This window comes from Schistocerca cancellata, chromosome 4 (assembly GCF_023864275.1).
Source record: "Schistocerca cancellata isolate TAMUIC-IGC-003103 chromosome 4, iqSchCanc2.1, whole genome shotgun sequence".
In the NCBI taxonomy this organism is placed as follows: domain Eukaryota; kingdom Metazoa; phylum Arthropoda; class Insecta; order Orthoptera; family Acrididae; genus Schistocerca; species Schistocerca cancellata.
In genome coordinates, this window is record NC_064629.1 from 273,211,398 (window position 1) to 273,221,041 (window position 9,644).

Consider the following 9,644-nt stretch of genomic DNA (forward strand, 5'->3'; position numbering starts at 1 on the left):
TATATTGTGGTACCATGATACTTAAAAGGCATGTTTCTTGTGTTTTTTTTCTACTGGTCTCCTCTTTGGTGAATACCAGACATCACTGATTTTGTTTTCTGACTTTCCTATAAATTTAGCTACTTTCAAGATAATTTTTCTGTTGGTAATGCTTTTCTATGTGTCTTTTTGTATGAGTGGTGTTAGTTACAAAATGTGGCATCACTTTATTTGTTTTTATGATGCTGAGATGTTTGAAGGCTACAGCTCTCTGTATCTCATTAGTTACCCTGTTATTTTTGTTTTGTGTTTTCATAGCTCTTAGTACTTTAGGGAAGACTTCTTCAGACCTGAATTAAATAATGATATGAACTATTGAAGTTTCCCATTGATACTGATCTCCAAGTACTAGTGTTTCCAAGTTTAATTGTTCATCTTTGTGACAGATCTGACTATTTTTAGCTTAGAGAAAACCCTTATGCATGTGAGTATTTTAGTTTTGTTTTCTACAGAGCAAAGTGTCAAAGAAAACTATGCTGTTGGAATAGTTGCAGCAAAATTACTATTGTATTACTTTATTTCTCAGAGATTTCTTATACAATGTGAATGCAAGGAATGGTCTTGAGTGGGATAAAAAGCAAAACCCATGCAGGACCTATCAAGAGAAACACAGTATGCTATCCAACAAGATGTTTTTCACAGTTCTCCCTGCAGCAGAATGTTCTTGATTTTGGGGAACGCTAGGAAGACCAACTAGTAGAGGTTTTGGAATGGCTTGAGGAATCATATCATCGAACATGTTGTGGAAAACCAACAGAAAGCCCAATGATAAAATACAAGATTAATAAGTCTCCTCTGTATTTGTAACATTCACTCTTTCACTTTTTATGACAGATTAATCTTTGAAACGGAACATGACGCAAGTAGAGTCCATAGAGTTCTGACAATGTGGAAACCAGAATCATCCTCAACAAAAATGACAAACTGTTATTAAATATCATACGTAGAGCAAAAGACGGACAGTGATATGAACATGTGCATCTGCAGAAATTTTTCCAAGATGGTGCAATATTCAAAATTTGCTTGTTTTAATGTAACCAATTAAGTGGGTATGAAAATGTATTAAGCCCCATGAACTAAATTAGACAAGAAGTACACAAAACTTACTGTACCTCAAAAGCTGGACATTTGGGTGTTTATCTGCTTAGTATTTTGAAGGCAAATTAATTTTGCAACTAAACATTAAGCACATTTCAATAGTACATGCTAAAAACATCTACTTATATTATTAAGATTAATATGGATGACATCTTGTGATTCAACTACCATATCTGAAATAACATCCTGTAATGGTCGCCTGGTCGTAGATATTGCTAATTGCTATAATCGCACTATTTCACTCCCATTTACGGAGCTTGTTAGCACTTGATGTTAGGTTGGCGCCATTAAAATGCATTGTGTTGTGGAAATCGCTGCTACTTGCTGAATCGCTGCTGTCTCTCGATGCTGATGCTGGCTCTAAATCTGGTTGTCTAGGGTTAAAAACATGAGGTCCCGTGTTTTTTATGTGCTTTTGATGATAAAGAACGAGCGAAACCAACAAATATGTAAACTTCAAATATTTATTACTCTGGTGGCCATCTTAATTCCACTGTCCACCGAAGACCATGACACAACACAAAGTAGTACTTCCGTTACATGCTCTTTGCATTGTTTATCCAACTCAAACAATAACACACAAACACACTTCACCAAAGTGACATTCCGACTGCCCTCTCGACCCTTCTTGCTGCTTGTATTTATAACATTGTCAAAGAACTACTAAAAAGAGATATAGTTTACAAGTCACATGTACATCTGTTATCATAATTTGTGCAGAAAAATTATTAATTTGCATCGAGTGACATAATTTAACATGTTATTAAAATGACAGACAGATTTGTTGACTTGACAGAATAATTCTCTGTTACAAAAAGGCCGTTTTTTAGAAGATTGTCAATTGACTTCTCTAATTTGCGTAAATAAGTAAATAACATGAATTATTAAGAATTACATTGGTTTTCGTCTAAAATAGGATTGCTTACGTGAATACTGAGTGAAAACGCTCCTAGTGAACAAATAGGTTTCACTGGGTGATTTTTATTTAAGGAGATGCAAAATACCTAAGTTGTCCACTATTTTTCGTACTTCATGTTAATTATTTAAGATGAACTCAGTGTTTTTACATGATGACCTTTGCTGTATCAGTGATCAAGTGATATAAACTTTTGTGTGGGTCAGTTATTCAGTATAATTTAATGGGTTGATTGTTTATGCAGACATGTTATGCAATCATTGTTAACATACACAATAACTTTTCTATAATCATAAATACTTGCCCGCGAAAGGCAAAAGTCCCGAGTTCGAGTCTCGGTCGGGCACACAGTTTTAATCTGCCAGGAAGTTTCATATCAGCGCACACTCTGCTGCAAGTTTCACAGGAGAGCTTCTGTAAAGTTTGGAAGGTAGGAGACGAGATACTGGCAGAAGTAAAGCTGTGAGTACCGGGCGTGAGTCGTGCTTCGGTAGCTCAGTTGGTAGAGCACTTGCCCGCAAAAGGCAAAGGTCCCGAGTTCGAGTCTCGGTCGGGCACACAGTTTTAATCTGCCAGGAAGTTTCATATCAGCGCACACTCCGCTGCAGAGTGAAAATCTCATTCTGGAAACATCCCCCAGGCTGTGGCTAAGCCATGTCTCCGCTATATCCTTTCTTTCAGGAGTGCTAGTTCTGCAAGTTTCGCAGGAGAGCTTCTGTAAAGTTTGGAAGGCAGGAGACGAGATACTGGCAGAAGTAAAGCTGTGAGTACCGGGCGTGAGTCGTGCTTCGGTAGCTCAGTTGGTAGAGCACTTGCTCGCGAAAGGCAAAGGTCCCAAGTTCGAGTCTCGGTCGGGCACACAGTTTTAATCTGCCAGGAAGTTTCATATCAGCGCACACTCCGCTGCAGAGTGAAAATCTCATTCTGGACTCATTAAACTGGTTGAATTTGGAGGGTATCGCATACTTCGGTACAGTAAAGCCTTTAATATGTTCCGTTACAATCCTCTTATCATTAAATGTAGGATGTCCAACACATTATAAACTAAAGCTAGAAAATATTCACAAAAATGATTTATTTTGACTTGCATTATGTTAGGCAGAATTGGAGAATTAAAAACCTGATATAAGGAAAAAGTCAGAATGATAGAGAGAATCCTGTTGGATGACAACAAAAATGTCACTTGAATATATGTCAGAGTGGAGGAACAGGAAATAAACTTTTACAAAAGTTTATTCAGCTCTGTTATTGTCTCTAAGACTTTGTTTGCTTACAAGACTTCACATCTGTTCACATTTATGGACTTATTGTGTTATTTTCATTATTCCTATTTTTAGTGCAGGCTGGAATAACTGAATTTGAAGAAAATTGCTTTTGAACCTGCATTTTTTTTGATGGATAAAAGTGTAGCCTAGGGCCAATATCCCACTGGATGAATGCGGAAAACCTTCAAACACCATCGTCAGACTGATTGGTAGAATCAACTTTTAGCAACCTGGTACTGCACCAAGCTAATTCTTATCCCTCCAGTTTGTCACATTATTGTGCAGTATGCCAAATATGGCACATATGGGGCTGTGTTTCACCCACAGACAAAAGTCCCAATCCAGGAGAGCATATTTTTATTACCTTGGAATTTCATACTTTTCTCAACTAATATTTTTGGGATTAAGTATCAATTTAGGCATCCATAATCTAGCATAACTGTGTTCTTATTACTGTACTACAATAGCTCTTTCATATAAAACTGAGTGGAGAATCAGTAGACCATCATGGATTTTCTTTTCCAACAGACACATGGTAAACTATATCACGCACCAGATAACCAGATGGAGGGGTGTCATTACAAGAAATGTGAGTAGATGAAAGGCATGTATAACGCTGCCAAGATTATGTGGTGGGAATTGGGAACAGCACCCGTGCACCATGGTGTTAGACCAACTCCTTTCTGCAACTCGGTAAGTGCTGAATGAGGAAGTGACAGAAACTGAATTCCAGGTTCCATAAAGATCTGTATCCATCTTGACCACAGATCAGCATCAAAATCAGAGCTACCTCAAATAATTGGTTTGCTTTTCTGTAAAAAGAGTGACAATTGTGAAAACCCAAGATACACAGTGATTATATAGCTTTTGTTGTGGTTGGCAATGTTAAATCTGCAGTACACAGGTTCCAGGAGGGTGCATGTCTATGGACATGAACAAAAAAATTTTCTGTTAAGTAAAATAGAGACAACTTGCAGATGATGGTGAAACAAATGTGTGTGAATTCTTATGGGACTTAACAGCTAAGATCATCAATCCCTAAGCTTACACACTACTTAACCTAAATTATCCTAAGGACAAACACACACACCCATGCGCGAGGGAGGACTCGAACCTCTGCCGGGACCAGCCGCACTGTACAAGACTGCAGTGCCTTAGACGCCTCGGCTAATCCCACGTAGCAATGGTGAAACATCACTAAAGCATGTAATGGATGAAGAGTGAAAAACAACACAGATTAGAAGTCCTCTTGTAACCTTGATGTGACACAGAAACAGGTTTTATCTTACATGTTTCAGCTTGTATATTGGCATTTGCCTGTCATAAGTGTTGTCCATGTCATTTGGCATGGTCACTAAAGTGGTTGCTGCTGCAACCACATCCTCTGTGTTCCCAAAAAGTAAAATCATCTATTGGGCACAGGTGTTCTGTCCTATAGCAACTTGCTGATTGTAATTTAAAAGGTGATGATGCCATGAACACGTGAGGCTGTCAGATGATGTTTGTTGCATTCCTTACATATTACTTTTGTAAAAACAGTGTTCCTTCAAAAGTCTGCAACTGTGTCAGTAAGAATTTAAATAATAAAATATGGTATGACTTACTGGTACATTTTTTTCAAGTGCTATACGTTACTGAAAATGCAACGAAACTCCTGAGCTGCATCATGCTAAGCGTGCTAAAACATAACTAGGGCAGCGTTCTATTATTTGAATTATTTTGGGTGTTGTTAACTGCAGTATTACCAGTCATCCATAAGGCTTATTTGTTTTGGGAAATTAAATATTGAGGATTGGTTCCTCACAAAGGGAATAGTGTAGTGAGCTTCAGGTATATGTGATGAGTGATAGGAATATCAGCATCAACACGCTGGTATTAACACCACATTTCCGTTTTTTCCTCCTCTTGATGCAATGATCTGGTGTTCTCATTTATATTTCCCTTGAGTTAAGCAATCTCTGGAAGAATCCAGAGCTACCATATACGAGGGTGAGTCAAATTAAAACTTTAAAATTGTAATAACACATGTAAATTTCGCGCTGTTATTCTGTAAGTTGGTAAGCGTGCTACAAACAGCGTGCAGAATGGCCTGTAGGTGGCAGCATAGTGTAGATGGGCCACATACCGTTGCAGTATCAGTATAAAGATGGCCGCCCCACTTGCGACTTGCACCAGGGAAGAACAGCGTTCTGTTATTCGGTTTTTGCGTAGTGAAGGTGTGAAACCTATTGAAATTCATCGACGAATGAAGGTTCAGTACGGTGATACATGTTTGTCATAGCAGAAAATCTACGAATGCAGTAAGATGTGAGGTGTGACTTCAGTGGAAGATGCTCCTCGTCCAGGTCAGGCACAACGAATTGTGACTCCACAGTACATTGCAGCTGTTGAAGCCATAGTGAAGGAAAACCGCCCAGTGACACTGAATGACATTGCAGCATGTTTACAGATTAGTGATGGGTCAGCACACCACATTGTGGGGTTTCACAAAGTGTCTGCAAGATGGGTGCCACGGCAACTGACTCCTGAAATGAGAGAACGACATGTTGATGCTTGTGAAGAACTTCTTCGGCGCTTTAAACGAGAAGGTCATGGTTTCCTTGCAAGAATCGTTACTGGGGACGAAACCTGGGTTCACTTCCACCAACCGATAAAGAAGAGAGTGAGCAACGAATGGCGCCATTCCTCATCACCAAAACCACAGAAGTTTCGAACAGAACCCCCAGCAGGGAAGGTTATGCTGACACCCTTTTGGGACAAAAAAGGCGTCATTTTGGAACGTTACATGCCTAGAGGGACCACTGTCACCTGTGCATCGTACACAGATCTCCTAAAAAAATCATCTGAGGCCTGCAATCAAATCAAAGCGACGTGGATTGCTGTTAGCAGGTGTCCTTTTGCAACATGACAATGCAAGGCCCCACACTGCCCATTCAACAGTTGCAACAATCACAGACCTGCATTCTGAGTGTCTTCCTCATCCACCATACTCACCAGACCTTGCCCCAAGAGATTTCCGTATGTTTGGACCACTCAAAGACGTAATGGAAGGAAAGAAGTTCCGTTCTGATGAAGAGGTATGGAACACGGTGCATGAGTGGTTGCACGGACTACCAACAGAATTTTTTTCTAAAGTCATTTATGCACTTTGTAAGCTCTGGAGGACTTGCATTGAGCGTGGGGCACATTATGTTGAAAAGTGATACAGCTTTGTACCACTTCTGCACAATAAATAATATTTAACAAAACACTTAAGGTTTTCATTTGAGGCACCCTCGTATATCTATGTATTTTGTGCTGTTGTGTTGATCAAAAATTGCCTAAAACTTTACGCAAATGTTAAGGTAGTTTGTGATTTGTGTTGATCTACAGTCACTGACGATTTTACAGTCCTCAATAAGTTCAAATCAACTTTGAACACAGTCAAAAACGTACTAAGAACACCTGAACGTATCATTTTACCCTTGCTAATTATGGCTGAGCTCAGTTCTATTTTGTTCCTTGAAAAGCTTTATTAAACTTTATCAACTTTGTAAACTTTCATATCCTTCTTATGAAGATATACGCTTATGATGACATATGAACAGAGTTTAAATCCAGTGACACATGACACATTTTGCTTCTGTGTGATGCTGTTATGATACAATTTCTTCTCTTTACTAAAATTTAACCTCCAAATCACTCATCATGCTGCATCTTAACCTTTCTGTTAGTAGCTTGTGGTAGATCCAATACACTGAAACGGTTTGGTGTGTTATTTCTGTAATCTGAATGCTAAGTACATTTGCAGTACTGTAGCACTTAAAATTGTAACATGTCAACAGCACTCGTATAGGGGATGCACATTGTCAGCCAAGTTTGCATAGCGCCAAGTGAAGCCACTATTGTTATTATTATTTAATGTTCTTATTAGCTATGTAATACTTTAATTCTCTTAGGACATGAAACATCTTTTCAATATGTGCTCTAAAACAGACAAATGGAAATATGTGGGAAACGGTACCTAGTACCCAGACAAGTAGAGATGTGGGAGATTAATATTTACTACTTGACACTGAAGTCAGCACAGCACTGACAGCATGCTCACATCCTTTAAATTTCTGCTGACTGTAGCAGTACTGGAAGAATGTGGTGATGTTCTAGGTTGCTTCTTACTTTTCTGCCTGGCAAGTTACATTTGATTAATGTCTCATTGGCAATGAACTCGTGTTTTGTACACAGGCATAGCCAATCCTATAGATATTAGTATCACACATTTTAGCTACCCATTTAACAAAATCAGCTGCATAGTGCCTTGGCAGTGCAAGAGAAGCTTATTCTGAGTCTATAGTATTTGTGTGTGAGTGATGTAGTGATCTGTAAGTTGACATTTCATATTTGTATTGTGGACAGTGAGGACTGACGCAAACTAGGTCTTAGAGGTTTTATACCAATTTAATTACCATCATTGTCACATGACGTATTTGAAGAGGAAAGAGAAGAGACACCTGCAAACTTTATCTTTGGTTTGATCAAGAAACTTGAAGCTGTCACTATCACTGAAATGCTGGAGAATGAAGAACTGGTGCAAATGCCTTCCAAGGACATAACTGATGTTGAACAAATTTATGAGACTTTTAGTGATAATTGAAACAAAAAATAAAGGGTGGTCATTGAAAACAATTATGCATCACTTCGAGGGAAGGGACATCTGTCTCATTACCAAAGATATTATGAACAACAAGGAACAAAACGTGAAAAACTGAAGGTCATATCAGAGTACATTTGGTGTGTTTTCCAAGTAGCAAGGGTCAATTCCATGGCTGTGGATGATCTCAATAGAAGGCTGTCAGCATAAGCCTACACAAAAGCTAGAGTGCTTGGACACAGGGGGCCATCATCATTGAAGACTCGAAAGTTGGCAGACCAAGTGCAGTGGTCGTTCACTAGCAGTCACTACTGCAATGAGTGCTGTCCAACCCCGAGCAGCAGCAGGCTCCCATCACCACTGCAGCAGTTCCACCAGAGCACGAGTCTTGACCACATGCAGAGAGACCATCTGCAGTGGCAGTTCCAGCTACTTTCCAGTTACTCCTCAGTTATGTTTGGGATCCACCCATTATTGTTCTCAATGACACCAGGGAGCCACTTAGCAGTACAGTGATGCACATTGCTAATCAGTGTTTACTTCATCTCAGAGACATCAACTCATCCATGGCCAGTACAATTATCTTTCTGAAACCTTGACCTCAGCCAGATGCAATTGAACTATTGTTCAGAGACTTACTATTGTACATGCCAATGCCATCATTAGGCAAAAGACTTTTTACTGCACCAGACGCCTATCTTCAATTTGTAAGTTCTCCGTATAACTTTTTAAGACGATGTTTGTCATGGTCTGATTCCCGTGCACCTTCCTGAACAGCATTTTATTTTGTATGCATGTCTACCTCTCAGACACACATTGTTCGGTGCTGACGCTAAGATCTACAACATCTGGTGACAAGGAAAAATAAGATTTTGAAACTGCTGTTTGAATTTGAGAAAATTTGTGCCTGTTTCAGATCTGGCTGTTACCCACCATTATTTACATGTAATTAGATGTTCTTATCACAGAATTCATGCAGAAGACCACTTCCTGAGTATATACTGTGATTCATTGTTGTGCAGTACTCTGCTTTCACTTTTCTTAGAATTAGTAATTACTTGAACTTTTACTTGTCATTGTTATGCCAGAAATGTCACTTATACAAGTCACTCAGTTTCAGGCACTAAAGATCCAAAAATATATGGATAGTATGAATAGAGTCTTGGAGTTCCAATCAAACATAACAGCATGGGATCCTGCTACCCAGTCAATGCTGAAGCATTCTAAATCTGCCTGTGCACCTAAGTTCCGAGAATCTGATGTAGAGCAGGAAGATTGCACTGAGTATTTTGCACAGCTGCAGGCACATTTCTCAGTCTATCACATACAATGTACAGAGTGTTTTGCTCATTTTCTTTCAACAGTTGGTGTTGAATCTCACCAGTGGTTTTGTAAACTGTTTCCCGCAACTTGTACTGAGGATGTTACCTTTGACAATTTAGGAGCAGTTTTAGAGAAGCATTTTGATGAAAAGATTTCTGTAGCAGCTGCAAGGTTTAAATTTTTTTACATCGTGTAGAAAGCAGCAAACTAACAAACAATAGCCTGCATATTAGAGAGACTTAACCAGACAGTGTAAATTGAAATGTGAATGTGGCAAATACTGTATTATAGTGATGAGAGTTTCATGATGCCATTATCCAAAATGATTCAGACACTTGTCGTAGAGCTCAAATTCTCAGACTCCCAGGTCCTATTC

At 39.0% G+C, this 9,644-nt stretch overlaps 1 non-coding gene across 1 annotated transcript; it reads left to right on the plus strand.

The window, feature by feature from the left end:
* The first annotated feature begins 2,536 nt into the window (after nucleotides 1–2,536).
* Trnal-caa (transfer RNA leucine (anticodon CAA)) lies at nucleotides 2,537–2,611 on the plus strand. Its single transcript has one exon. It is a non-coding gene; the product is annotated as a tRNA-Leu (tRNA).
* The last annotated feature ends 7,033 nt before the right edge of the window (nucleotides 2,612–9,644 follow it).